Below are 12,938 nucleotides of genomic sequence, written 5' to 3'. Positions count from 1 at the left end.
CCTTCTAAAATACATTATCACAGAGGCGTTATCTGGGAACATTCTGCTACCAATTGGCTCAGCTTCAGCCAGCAGTGGGTCCACCCTAGGCCCGGCCGAGTCCACGAGACAAAGGGGAAACTTTTATCAGCATCTTGCAGACTCTGTCACCATAGCCTTCCCTCACTAAATAAAACCAGGACACAAAGGATACTGTGGAGAGACATAATCATGAGAAGGATGAATGTTCCAAGGGGTTTGAAGCAGCAAGCATGACATGCTTTGGCTGCTGGACAGTATGGGAAGGTACAAGTGTTCTTCATATTTCTGAAGGAAGAGGTGTAGGAGAGAAGATAATCTTTACTATTATAGAAAATAGGGCCACTCTGTCTGAATTTGCTGAGTTTAGCTAAAGCCAGTGGAAATAGACATAGTTCCCAAAATTTCAACAGGTTACTAAGGAATATTCAGTAAGTAGGATGATCAAAGGATTGAATTGTCCATGAAAGATGTCTCCCTATAACAATAGTCAGTAAACCTGTAAAGTTGGCACTGCTGTTAAATGTCTAACCTTATTTTAGAGAACCCTAGGCATTTTAAAACTGAGAAACTGGGGCAAGGAGGAAGAAAATGGCTCATGCACAAGAAGTTCACCATCTATCCTGCTAGACCAGGACATGTGAGTTGAAATCTCTCAAATGTCAGGATACACAAAATGTGATGAGCAAAACTTCCATCCTTTTTGCAGATCCCCAGATCTGGTGTGGTGAATCCTACCACAGGACCCAGTAGCCAAAGGAAACCTAAACTTTTATGAACCTCAGAGCTTACCTATTTTTTTTTAACAATTTTTATTTGCTATATATGCCCATACACTAACAATGATAATTTAAAACCCCCAAAATATAGAAAATAATATCCTTTTCTTTAGTATTCCTCATGTATTTTCAAGGTTTTTTTTCTGTAATATTAAATGCAGTATGACGCACAGAACAACTGTCATCAGAATGGACATCTTGTAAAGCATACATTTTTAGCCATGACCTTTCTTCTACCTTCCTCTCCTGCTTCCTTTTCTTAGAACACAATTTATTCCTTTTTGACTGTTTTTGGTTTCTGTATATTTCATTTTATTCCCCCTCTCTTTCTCCTTCTGCATCCTCTCCACAGAAAACTTTCACTATTGAAAAGAGAATCCCCAAATTCAAAATATTTATGTCTAGATCCAGCCAGAAAGTTCAGCACAAGTCTCTCTTATTGTCCTTTTTCACTGTCCTGACTTGCAGGATGTTGTTTTTCTACGAAAGACAGTATATGCTCAGAAATAAATACTGTTTTTATACAAAAAAAAACCTCTTGTATTGCACAAAAGTGTGATTTACAGGGCAATGTTCTGTCACTAGTCCTCACAATCCAACGGTCCTAATATGCTCACTGTCACCAGACGTTTGAGAATATATCCATATAACATAGCTATTTCTTCAAGGTGCTGTTCCATATTACAGAGACAAATGTGCACCCTGAAAGTTGTGGAGCATCCTGAGTTGTGTAGGGTATCCTGGAAGATCAGCATGCCTCTTTGCGTGAGATTTCTTTTAGCATGAGGCCCATTAAGGTCCCCTTGGCATCTCAGTTCCCTTGCTCAGGAAACAGGAGGTCAGCAGTGCTAAGACGTGTCAGCTGGTTATGGTTAGCATCTCTGGTCTCTGAGCAGCAGAAGTTCCATCTCTGTTTTCCTCTGAAGGCATAGGGAAGTCAAGAAATATAAGGTGAGGAAGCATCTCAGGTGATGTGAGGATTTCTCAGGTCTGAATACACTGTGTTTGTGTGGTCTTTTTCTTCTGCAAAAAAAATGGGCTTAAGTTCACTTACTGAAAATATTTAGGTAGTCATGTCAGTTTCTTTGCTGACCCACAATGAATCCAAGCCTCCTTTCCTTCTACCTCGCATTGCCACATCTACTGTTGCATACTGTGAGCTAAGCATTATCTCTCTGTTTTATTAACACTGTCCTCATTGTACCCTAGATGTCCATTGCAGGATCAGGGCCTGTATCAATTTCCTCCTCCGTTTGTATCTGTACACTTTTGCTTAGCTTTGGGGAACATTGTGGGGCCATTTGTGAAATGACAGTACTTTCTGCCGGGAAGATCATTATAGGCAGAATGTATTCCAATGTGCAAATTACATTTCTGCTTATAGGGAATTTGTTCTGCTTAATACAAAAGAGCTTTATGAAAAGAAGGTCTCACTGCACTTTCCTCTAATTTGGAGCTGCAAAGCTAGCTTCCATGCTGTGCAGAAATACACAAGGAGGGTTAAGTCAGTTTTAAAAGAGCATCAGTTGGGTGAAAATGTGTTTGACCTTCACAGGGTTCTTCAGTCATTCTTCAGCTTCAGTGACTGAGTGAAGAGTGTGTCATTCTGTCATATAAAAAAAAAAACAGATAGAAAAAAAATTTAAAAATCGATCCTGTCTGCCCCTGAAAGCCTTAGTTTTCATTGGCATCTAACTGACATAAATAATATTTGGTTGGGTTTTCAGTGCTATTTTTATTTAAATGTTCTGAGGTATGCCAGCTAGCAGCAAGGTCCATTTTTATAGCACAGTGAATTCCCACAGTTCTGGTAAATATAATCAGATAAGGGGAAGTTGAACTTAAACCTTCTGTTGCAGTCAATCAAAGAAAACTTCATAACCCAAGACTATATCTCTGTTTATAATTGCTAATTATAGAAGTCTATTCAAGGACAATTTAAAAACAAGATTTTAAATCCATCTAATAAAAAAAAAATAGAACATAGAGGCAGAAAAAGGAGACAGTCAGTGAGAGCTAAGAAATGAAAAAGAAGCGGAATACAAAGCAATGTATTTACCTGAGCATTATACAAGGCAAAATATTCCCCAGATATGTTGCCATTGCTCTTCAGTATTATACTATCTCTGTGACAGTGATCTTGCATTTTTGTAAAAGTTTGTTGACCAAAAGGATCTAGGTGTCATTGTACAGATCATAGAAATGATTGGAAGCACAGGCTGTTCCAAGGGAAAACATATAGGAGGAAAAGGATGTCTTCCCTGCATGCAAAGTCTGAATTCAAGAACCTGTGTCTCTTTTGCCAGATTTGCTTTGGCAAGCTATACAGAGGGTACAGATGTTAGAGATTCAAATTCAGCTCTCAATATAACATGATATGAAGTCTCTGGGAGAGCACCTTAGGAGAGGAACATAAAGTTTGCATCTCTCTCGATAAAATTGTTTAAATCTCTTCTAGGAAACAATGTCCTAACTGGGGCATCAGAGCTGACAGCTTAAAACCAGTAACATGGACAACTCACTGTCTTCTTGAGTTTCTGCTTTCTTTTAACTATTTGCTACATAAACTTGTGAAAGGAGAAATTTTGATGTGGTGAGACAGTGCCAACTCCAGTCCTGGACATCTACCTTCCAAATAAAAGATAGAGAGACGCCTCACAGAGAACTAGGACACTTCTTGTCCCTGTGTTTTCTGGATCATTACCTTTCGCCAAACCAGAGTATATTTCCTAGTGAGGTAACTTCAGAGCAGAGCAAAAAATATCTAGACAACTACAGGCTGCAGGTACAAATAGATTCAACTGATCACTAACAAAGTCCTTCCAAAGAAGCAGTGGTGTGAATGGTTCTCCTTACTTCCTTCTGCAGACGCAGACGTGGATTTGAAAATGTGTTCATCTTTGGTCAAAAAGAAGACATATTTTCAGTTGGAAGTCTTTCAAATGGTCTAAAAGTAGCAAAAGTATATGTGTCATCCCTATGCCACAAGTAATTACTGGTTTGTTTTTTTTTTATTTTAGAATCATAGAATGGTTTGGGTTGGAAGGGACTTTTAAAGATCATTTGATTCCAAACCCCCTGCTGTGGGCAGGGACGTCTTTCACTGCGCCAAAGGACAGTGCCATCCATGGCTCGGCTGTTTACCCAGGCTATCCCCCGCAGCCCTGCTCAGCTACGTGGAGGTCCTGAGAGATGACGTGGTCGCAGCTGGAGGCAGCACGGCCGCAGGCTGCATCGCTTGCTGATAAGACACAGTATTGGCTAGTGACATGACCCATTCATTTTTTGGGTTCAGGTCAGATTTTCAATAGCCTAAAAGTTTCTTTAAATGCGTATAGTCTGTCTCTTCTTCTCTGACATCTGTGATGAAGAGTTGTAATCTGAGTGAGTTTCCTGGTTACACCACTGCGGTGCAGTAAACACTTACTCCTAGGGGTGTCCTTTTATATCAGCCCTTGGTATATGTTATGGCTCTAAAAGAACTGAAAGCTGAGATACATTGTGTTGCCTTTGTAATTACTCAGTACTGTTTTGCAGTCAAACGAACAGATGGACAATATTTGTGGTCTCCCTTCTTAAACTCACACCTTAATGATTTTTTTTTAGGGCAATCAAACTGAAACATGATATTTTAAAAAATATATTCCTATTCTACTGGCTAAAAAAAGAGGAAAGAATTCAGATAACGGTACAACAAAAAATAATAGCTAAATAAAATCAGCATCACTCACACTGTGTTTGAGATAGAATAATAGAATCACTTTTAAGATTTTTTTTTTTAATGAATACAATGGTTTTGAGAACTATTTTCAGGAGAAAGAAAAGAAGAAAGAAAGCAAAGTATGTTTAAGACCTCCTTGAAGACATCCGGAGTTAATAATGATATACACTGTAGAAGGAACAACTATGAGATGAGTGCAAAATGCCACAAACCCAGCTAATTAAAAACGAGGTTATTAGTTTTTAGTTACACTGCAGTTAGAGATAATGCTACAGAGAGTCGGAGTGAAAGTGCATTTTATATTGTAGCAGGAATTGCATTTTATGTGGCATTTTATTTTATTTTAAAGGGTGCTTCTATTTAGAGAGATGAAAGTTTCAATTATGAGTTAAAATGAACTCACTGTGTCTTTTCTGTATCTTTGGGGGGAGGGGGCAAGTAAGGTACAAACTTTCTTGCAAACTTGGCATTCCACCAAAAACAGCACTAAAAATTTGTGCTTCACCATAAAAGACAGCTGCCCAGATCCCCAAGACATGTGGGAATGCCTGGCTTCTATGGATTTTGTTTTCCAGGATGATGAATAGAAATTCTTCACTTGTTTTGAAAGTGTAGATTCAAATACCATTCTCAGTGTGATGCTAAATGTTTTCCAGTAAATTTATGGCCAGATTTCAAAGCAATTCAGCACCTACATACAGAAAAATAAAAGGTTCCTTTTTTAAAGGCATTCTGCATGCTAAATGTTTTTAGAAAGCTGTCTGTTACTTAAATTCTTAAACTGATGCTGAGACCTTTGAACAAGTTCATACTGATTCATACCTTCTGATCCATAAGTGTCTACATCTAAAGCACCTTGCTGGGTGCACTTTTTGGACTGGGTGTAAGAATCACGAGTGAAATCCTCCTGCCACTCAGGTCACAGATTGAAAGATTATTTGATTTTACAAGGGCTGTTTTAAGCATCTTGTTGCTTTGTAGAGCTTCTGTCAGACCAGTGGTCCTGTATTACATATAGTAAGATAAGGCAATGTGAAAAGTATGTAATTTTTTTTAATATTTCTTTTAAATATCTTTAGTTGAAACAGTAGTTTTGCTAGCTGAAGGAAGAAGGCCTCTAGAGCAGCAAAAGGAAGATTTGCAAAATTTAATCAAAGATATCTAGGACTACTTAAAAAAAAAAAATTGATAGCTCATCCCCTAAAAGAAAATAATTCTACAGAACAAAATCCATAAACAATAACTTCTTTCTCCCCATTTATCTATTTATCCATCCACATCCAGGCTGGACTATAGTAATAGGTCATTTTCTCTGCTCCTACAGCAAGATCCAAAGTAAAAATAAACTCTAATATAAAGAAAAATCTACTGAACCTAATATTTTTTTTCTAATGGCATAATGTGCATAAAATCAAGATCTCAGTTATAAAGAGTTATAAACTCTTTTTCAGAGTTCACAAATGCATACTGCCTTTGATTTATTTGTTGACTATATATATTCTTTCTTTTTCAAACCTTGGGCCTTGTTTACAGAGAGGCATGTAGGAGATGTGTGAGATCACTTTCCTATCACCCAGAGCTGTCAGGCAGTAGAGTCAATACAGTCTTTAGACTAATCTACGGATGAAGCCAGGGAGACATTCTTCAGAGTGAAACACAATAGGACCTGCTTCTTCTTTTGGTATTTGGCCAAATTAAGTGTAGTGCAGTCCAAAGGATTTAATGACTTCTAAGCCAACCAGTGCCAGAAAATATTCCTGGGCTCTGGCATAAAATTGCCAAAATGTTAAGAGTTTTCCCTAGCATGGTTTTTGTGCCAGGTAACCAATATTTCCCTAGACAATTTCTGGGAACACTTCAGGAGACTACATGGGCCAAGGATGACTCTCAATAGGCAGTTTGGATGTGGCCACCCAGTTTTGGAAGTTAAAAGAATTTCCCAGTAAAGACATGGAGTGATTCGTGCCGGCTGGCTTCTGCGTCCAAAACCAGTTCTGAGCATGTATAATTTACTAGTATAGATGTGGCTTTTGTTTCCACATTGTATATTGCATAATATCACAGAGCACAACATGAATATGATATAAAAAGTAAATTAAAATGGGAATGAAAACTTCAATTAAACCAAGAACACTTCCTCCAGAATCTGTTTGGTAGCAGATTTAGGGGGGAAATGTTGTCTACTTGTGTCCATTTTGGCTCAGGAAATATTTCAAAATTAAGAACTTAACTGTGAATTACAAAATGCAGCTCCATCCCAGTTCTAATTAGTAGACACTCAGCAAGTTTAGGAAAAACTGTGCAGCATCTGTCAGTTGCTCACCACACAACACACTTATACATACACATACACACATAATTCAATGAAAATAAACAATACCTAGCACTTTGAAAAGGTCACTCAGTCTTTCTAGTGCAGACACTTTGCTCCCCTTGTGACCAGTTTCACAAAGAGCAGTCTTTCTAACTTCAGCCGTTTAAAAAGCTAACCTTTATGCTTTAGATTCCCCTCATCTCTATTGACACACTCTCTTGTGCTGAGAGCTTTGCTCCTCAGGAAAACATCTCCCGCTCACTCCTGCCTACCATGCTAATCTTGACACAAACATCAGAACCTTCATCTTCAGTTTAACACTTCAAATGGGAATTTCTAAGCATCCAGGAGGAGAAAAAAAAAAAAAAAAGAAGAAAAAAAGAAAAAGATGGGAGGGAAAAAGATCCTTGTGTTTCTAAGCAGAGCTAAGCAGAATACAGACAACTTTTTGCACATGGGCAGCGTTCAACAATTTTGTCAGACCCAAGCCCCTGGGCAGAGAATCTAGCTTCTCCCAGACATCAGTCCCCTGTGCAAGACAGGGTGGAGAGCAAACTACCATGCTGACCTCGCACATTCCCGGATGATAACACAGAACCCGCCAGTCATATAAAAGCAAAACAAATTCCAAACACTGATAGGCCCAGCAGTTTCTACTCTATGTGACTTACATTGAGATACAAAGTCTCTTGGTTTTAGTCAAACGAGAAGGAGAAGGTAGTCCAGTACTGTGGTGCACATCCTCAGAGGAATGCATGGAGTGTATTTATCTGACTAACAGAGAAGTCGGTATGTATATCTTTACCAATCTCCTAGCCTCCTTTAAAGTCAACAGAAAGAAAGAAAAACTTTTAGTGTGCCTCAAAGTAAAGCAGCCCAGAAATGTGATTCTCTGGTTTCCTCTTCCTCTCCTCAGGCCACGAGGGCAGTCCTGGCTGACAGCAGATTTTGGCATTGCTAGACCTTGTCAGTGTGGTGAGGCGAGGCTCACCTTGGACCTCCTGAAGAGTATCTGTTATGTATTATCTTTTAATTTATGCCAGGCTTTATTATCAGCTGGCCATCATACACAACAGTTGTGAGTGTTAAATCAGGCTAAAACTTCCTGAAAAGTGTAGAAAAGACAATACTCTGGCCTACAATTCATCAGAACTGAAAGCAGAAGAAGAGAGTGGAACAAAGGTATACTCATTATTTCTTCAGAGATCCTTACTTTCTACTACATTAAGGCAGCAGGATCTATTAAGACTCATTCTGTGGTTTGGGGTCAGTCTGTCTTTTAGGGAACTTCTCGTCATGGAGATGAGTTATTTCAGCATAAGATTTTGTTCCTAAAACTGTCCAGAATATGCTCAACAATAGCAGTTTCCTCATTAGAAATATTTTTTTTTCTTTTTTTTCATAAAAGAAATGTGTAGGAAAAAAAATTGTCATAATTATTGTTGTAATCTTTCTATTTTATTTTAATTAATGCATTCTTTGAAATTGTACACTTCTTTTTATCAAGTTCATTTTTAAGACCTTGCTTTTTCCTTATCTATTTAATGAAGTTCACCATATAATAAGAAAATGTGACTTCTGGTGATAAAAAAAAATGATTTAAAAAGAAATTATTTTGTTACAAATATCTATTAAAAAGGACACAAATATCGACACACAAAAAAATACCAATATAAGCCCTACAAAATGGATTCAGCTTCAAAACATAGTTTCCTTTTCTTCCAGAGATGATTTCTGATTTTTTTTTTCAACAGCTTCATTGTCTTTTTGCTTTAGTTTCAGAATGAAATGAGGGACAATGAATTACAAAATAAGTTAAGAAATGTGCTTCAAGTATGAAACCTCATAAACCTAAACTGTTTTGTTTTCTTCACCACACTGGTTCAATACAAATACAAATCTTAAATAAGCTTCTGAAGGCCATGGAGTAATATCACCAGTAGCATACACAGCTTCTTTTGCTAAGGAAAAAAAAAAGCTAATTCTTAAGAAGTCTTCTCGTAACACACTTACAATAGAAACTACCTGAGAACCATTGATGAAAACAGTTTTTCCTTCTTTATGCAGCTCCACTGAGTCTTGTTGGCAGAGCCACAGGAGATGATGCAGTTTTGAAAGTGAAAACAACATACATATTGTTGTCAAACAAGATTTGGACCACACTCACTCATTCTTGTCTGATATGGTTCTCCCCTGGCTTCTTTCTTGGAAACTGGTAGCGCAGCCGCAGAAAAAGCAGATATATCTTCCAGTCTCTTTATTTATGCTGAAATCTGGGGAAATACCTCAGTTTCATCTCCTCCTTTTCATAAGAACTGTCTTTCAGCAGTGTGATGTATGAGGAATGCAGATTGGCTGCCTGAAATCAATGCCTTCACAAAGGAAAAGGCAACATCATGCACATACATGGTGTTATCACAACCACTACGTCCTTCGAAACCAACCTGTTCATTGCAAATCTCTTCTTCAAGCACTGACTCATCCCAAACCTGCTTAACTGATGAAATCTGACAGCATCGCAGCTTGAGTTGGCCCAATCTATTTAGCTTATGAGATCTGACAGGATCACAGTTGGAATTACCCCAGGAGATCTGATGGGATCACAGCTTGAAAAGGCTTAGCTATAGACACAACATCCAAAGATCTGCGTAAAACTTGAATAACATCCTAAAATTAAACCTTGGCCTCAGCTTCAAGAAAGAAACAAACAAGTAAAAACTTTTATAAGAATATATTATTCTTTTTTTTTTCTTTCTTTTTTTTTTTAATGTCTGCATACAATTTCTCAGACAAGAAAATAAATCTGCCAGTGGCTTACAGGATTCTCATGAGGATTGCTATCCAATCTAGCAAACCTAAGGGCATGAAGAAGCAGAAGGGTTATTGTCAGTTTATCCAGCTTTCAGAATTTCTTTATTCTTTATAAGCCACTTTTGTGGGTGTGAGATCAACCTCCCCATTGCCAAAAAAGCAGGTAAGTCTCACCTCAACTCAGTTCTGGTAACAGGTTCAAAAGCAATTACTTTTTTTTTTTTTTTACTCAAACAGTGATTCTCTCTTTTTTTTAATTAATTATTGTATTTATATATTACATTGTCTGATTTCAAGAAAGCTCCATGACATAGTGAAATACAACCAGCATACTCTGATTTGGTGCTTTCCATAAGCTAGCTTTGCAGAGGTAACTGTGGTTTGCTTCTCATAATGTGATCATGAGAATCTGCAAGGTGAGTCTTTTAATGTGACAATTGCCTGATTGTACATTTATGTTTTGGACTACATAGAAAATATCTTTCCCACTTTTGTGCTTTGTGATATTGGGAAATAAAGTGATAAGAGTTTTGATTAATTTAATATTAGTATGCAAGTATGAATCTAAAAGATTCTAAATAAAAAAAAAATCTATCAACACGCAAATGTTGTAATTGTAACAAAAAGTGAGGTATAATTGTAATTTAGACACTTATTAGGCTAATGACTAAAGACTGTACTTGGATATATTAGAATTGTGACATTCACTGTGATGGTGTTTTCTTCCCTTCCTTCTCCATAGTACTTTGATCACAAGACTGCCTAAAAGCCTCCTCCAAAGACCAGAGCTGTTGCACAAAGGACTGTAGAAACTGAACAACTGAAGAATAAGAATGTACCTGACTTAGAGACAGATCAGCAACTTCGCTCTCCACTTCAACTAAATGAATTTAGAAAGATCCTTCTCACTCATGACATCGAATTAATTTTCTTGATTTTTATTAAAGCTTCAGACTGTATTGCTGCATCAGTTACTAATAGGAATTCACTATGCCTTTTTGAAGAATCAACATTAAAAATAAATTATTTTTGGACATCTGTCTGACATGGAAAACATGACATGCAAAAATGCTGAGTAGCTTGTTGATAGCAACTAAGGAAATATCTTCAGATTAGCTTATTATCTACTGTAAGCTAAAATACCTTCTCAGCAGTTGAAACTCAGCTAAAGTTCATGGAAATCAGGTCATAAAGACTTTCCTTGTCCATCTATCTAAAGCAGTGTTCTTCAACCTTTTCAGGTTACTGACCCGCCTTATTCAAGTAAAAATTTTCTCTGACTCTCTTACATTAACTATGAAAATAGGAGTACATAATGTATTTATGATAACAATGATATGCCTATATAATTTAGTTATGTGCATGTTTCAAGAGGTCGACTAAGAACACTTGACCTTGAAGAGGAAGGGCTAGTGTGGAAGTTTCAATGCCTTTGTTGATATAAAAATTTTAACTGCCTCAAACTGACATTGCTTGTCTTTCATGACCATTGTGTCATAGCCCAGAATGTAGGAAGAAACTTAAGGTGGTCAGTAAATATTCCTCAGTATTGCAGGGTAAGTTTTCTGGGTAACGGTTTTCCTGTCCTAAAATATATTTAAAAAAAAAAAATGAAGGAAAAAAAGACTTTTTCAACTTTGACAAGAGTTATTCTTATTTCTTTTTTTACCCATGTATTGTTACATTTAATTGAAGAAAGACTTTTTAATATACAAAAATTTTAATTGTAAAATTGTCAACATGTCAGTGTTCTCTTCTAACTCAATAAGTGGTTTTTGAAACAGATAGTAGAGAAAATGGACCTGATAAAATATGATCCTAAACTTTTGGCCTAGCAAGTTTCCACCTTATGTAAGGTTGCACCCTATTCCTGACCTGTCCACCATGTGTGGTATTTGCAATATAATTATGTTTGAATGTTGCATGAAGTTTATCCAAATCAGTCTCATAATTCCTTCTCTCTGTCTCCAGCTTTTCCAGATCACAGCTCTGTCTACACGAGGAGACGCAAACTGCCTGCAGATGTTCTATTTCACAAACAAGTCCGATGAAGTGGATAGTTCAGCATGGGCTGCTGGGGTTGCCCAAGTGTATGAGGTTCTTCAACTCACATCTATTCAGCCAAATAAGTAGAGTAGTCAGACTTAAAAGAACAACAACAACAACAAAAAAGTAACTTAGCAGAACGGTTATTTTAGAGGGCTAAAGGTATTCAGTAGTTGATTTATGTCTTCTAACTTAGATATTCATAATGTAGGTGTTGATGTCTGTTAAACTCCCTAGGCTCTTTGAGGTGTGATGCATGTCAGCTAAAGTACACAGCTAAAGTAGATCAGATGAATTACTCCCTAAAAGTACTCAGCACCCTGGTTAACTGCAACGAGTGACTGCAGAGCCTGGGGTGCCTTGCTCAGACGTAGAAGTCTGCTGAGTAGATATTTGAAACTAGACGAGATGAATCCTGGACTGGGATAATCTATCAGAAAACATGGTTAAAATCCCTGCTGCAGAACTCCTGCTTTCAGACACCAGGGAAAACATTACCTACGGAAAATAATGATTGGATTTCATCCTTCTTCAGACCTTGCACAGGAACGAAGGTGGCTGAAGTAGCCAGTTGGAGGGTGGTTTGAGCATTGCTTCCACAGGAGCTATATGAGTTCTTGAAGTGTATTGTTTGAAAAATGATGATGCATAAGTTACCGAGGCTCCAGGGCAGTAGCTTACCACTGTTAGCATAGCTGACATGCTGACAGTTTATATGGAATTTATGTGCCTATTTACTCCACTTTTTATGGGAAAACATGTTGTTACCTTACAGCTGCCATATCACATGCTACTTATCCTGCCTCAGAGCTACAGAACACCTTCTTCAAAGAAGTATACATCCATCAAGAGGTTATGTATTTTTTAACAACATTGTAAAGGGGAAATAATAAAATATAGATTATACTGCGTACTAGCAGCTTTTAATTTTTCTATATATTTTATTTACTAGATTTAACTTATTCTGTAACCATTTGCAGTTGTTCTCTGCTTTCCCATTTACGTATTTGGAGTGAAATAAAAAAGTCAGGAGTAGGGAAGTCCCTTCAACAGCATGAGAACCTGTTGAGGTTCTACAATGGTACCAAAATAACAGAAATAGATGTGTAAAACATGGATGTTAAAAGATGCTTAACAATGTTGACTATGACAGTGTATCAAATGGTAAATCAGATAGTAAAAGGGTGGGATTAGTGACAGGAGTTACAATCCAATCTTTTTATTCTAAAAAAGGTTCCAAGAGGGAAAA

The 12,938-nt window shown here is 37.3% G+C and overlaps 1 long non-coding RNA gene across 1 annotated transcript; it reads left to right on the top strand.

Annotated features, from left to right (window-relative positions):
- Positions 1–10,391: 10,391 nt before the first annotated feature.
- Positions 10,392–12,598, top strand: LOC147596230 (uncharacterized). The gene is made up of 2 exons (XR_015261469.1): positions 10,392–10,828; positions 11,615–12,598. It is a non-coding gene; the product is annotated as an uncharacterized LOC147596230 (long non-coding RNA).
- Positions 12,599–12,938: the final 340 nt, after the last annotated feature.

The sequence above is a fragment of the Chlamydotis macqueenii genome, chromosome Z (genome assembly GCF_036417535.1).
Source record: "Chlamydotis macqueenii isolate bChlMac1 chromosome Z, bChlMac1.mat, whole genome shotgun sequence".
NCBI lineage: Eukaryota > Metazoa > Chordata > Aves > Otidiformes > Otididae > Chlamydotis > Chlamydotis macqueenii.
The sequence above is the reverse complement of the archived record's forward strand: the minus strand, read 5'-3'. Positions and strand labels throughout refer to the sequence as shown.